Below are 2055 nucleotides of genomic sequence, written 5' to 3'. Positions count from 1 at the left end.
GTAGATCAGAAAAGCTGACTAGCCATTCCTTGTTTTTTGAAGCTGACTTTCTCCTCATGCTCATGGTGATAGCACTACAATTTTTCACAGATATAACAGTACTTAACCAGATGGATGAAAACAGATGGGCTGGTTTTATTTCTTCTTCTTTTTCCTCCCTTTTAGTCTATAAAAAGGCTAAATTTCTTGCACCTAGTAAATTGCCCCTACTTTTGTATGGGAAAAAATAATTGGATCTTTCATAAATTAACTATTTAGCCATAATTAGCAATTCATGCCTGAAAATTTAAAAAAAAAATCAAAAGGATGTTCATAAAAAATTATGCAAAATCCACAGTCAAAACAATTCCTCCACTGTAAGAAACTATTCAAATGCAAATTCTTTTATTATTAACCTTTTATTTAAACTTATGGCTTATAGTGTCATTGATGCATTTAAAAAATTCAAATGAGTACTTAATTTCATTAATTCCTCTTAACAATACTGTTAAAAAGGTATGTTGTACAAAACTGTGTGAAACCTAGCACTTTTGTTGCCTTTAAATCAGGTATGTTCCTATGAAATTCTTCCTTGGTCCACATTTTATTCTTCAGAGAGAAAATAAAATCAGTAACTCCTTCATCAAAGACATTTCATGCACTAGCGAAGAGCTAACCAGGTATGTATAGTTTCAGACATTTTTGCTGTCTGCTTCACAGAAAGCAGCATCTTCTAATGTAAAATTTGACCAATTGTCTGCTCCAGCCAGTCCAGACAACTGATGTGATGTGTTTGGTAGAGGGAAGATGTGGGCAGAGCTGCAGGGAAAGCAGTCACTGCCACAAGCTGCCTTTGCCACGGTCTCCCTGTGTGAAAATGCAGTTCAGCTTCTTGTGGAACAAGACAGCTGAGCCTGAAAGAGCTGTGACCTCGCATAAGATCTGCCTAAGGAAACAACTACAGATGCAAAAAGAAGCTTTTACTAAGGAGGCTGAAGGTAAACACAAATGGGTTTCTCTTGGTTTTGACTTCATGCAGCAGCATGTTTGCAACAAGCAGCAAAGTCTTGCTAAAGAATATTAGAAAGGGTTTGTAGGTACAGAAAAATTCCATCCCCCACCTCACCCCACAGCAAGTAATAAAACACAAAGCCTTTTGGAAGATTTACAGAATCATAGAACCATAGAATGGTCTGGGTTGGAAAGGACCGTTAGATATAATCTAGTCCAACCCCTCTGCAATGAGTGAGGACATCAACTGGATCAGGCTGCTCAAAGTCTGTCCAACCTGACTTTGAAGTCTACATTTGTTACCTCTAATGTGCTCTCTTTGGGAGAAGCACAGGGAAAAAGGCTTGGACCTGGCAGGCTTTTGTCACAGTCCTTCACTGAGGTAACTGGACACATCTGGACAGTCTCCACTTCTAGACTGAGGATCTTGTCCCTTTTTGGATGTCAGAAAGTACTGAGAGGAAGCAAAGAGTGCACATTTGCTGTGGTATGTAGTGTTCCTCTCCAGGGAGGTTTCAGATCATTTGAAGCTCTGACTGAAAGGTCAGTTCTGCTGAGAAGCATTTTAGAAATGCTTGAAATGAAACTGAGCCTACTCAGTCCTTGCTGGACAAGGTTTTTACATTTTAATGATAATAAAAAGCCCCTCTACAACAAATCCTTTGCTAATATTTTATTATCTTTTTCCTTTTGGAGAAACTCACAAGGCATCAAATGTGTCTTAATGATGGGACTTGGGAGGATGACACTATGACTCAAATACATTTAGGAGTGTCCTGATTTCAGCCACGACAGAATTAATTTTTGCAGCAGCCAGGAGAGGACATGTCTGGGACACAAAGTTAATACTGTACCACTTCATGCTATTTTCCAGGATGGAAGGACTCCCTTCTGGGTCCTATAGTGTGCTGGAGGGGGCGGTTGGGTGTTAAGGAGGTTTCTGTGAGAATCATTTCCCTGTTTCTTGTACCCTCTGTATTGCTGGGTTACTGTTCTGTTTTCTTATTTCATTGTTGGCTCCAGTAAATTGTTCTTATCTCAACCCCTGAGCTTTGTGCCTCCAAT

Source organism: Motacilla alba, chromosome 2, assembly GCF_015832195.1.
Source record: "Motacilla alba alba isolate MOTALB_02 chromosome 2, Motacilla_alba_V1.0_pri, whole genome shotgun sequence".
Classification (NCBI taxonomy): Eukaryota; Metazoa; Chordata; class Aves; order Passeriformes; family Motacillidae; genus Motacilla; species Motacilla alba.
This window is presented reverse-complemented; position numbering follows the sequence as displayed.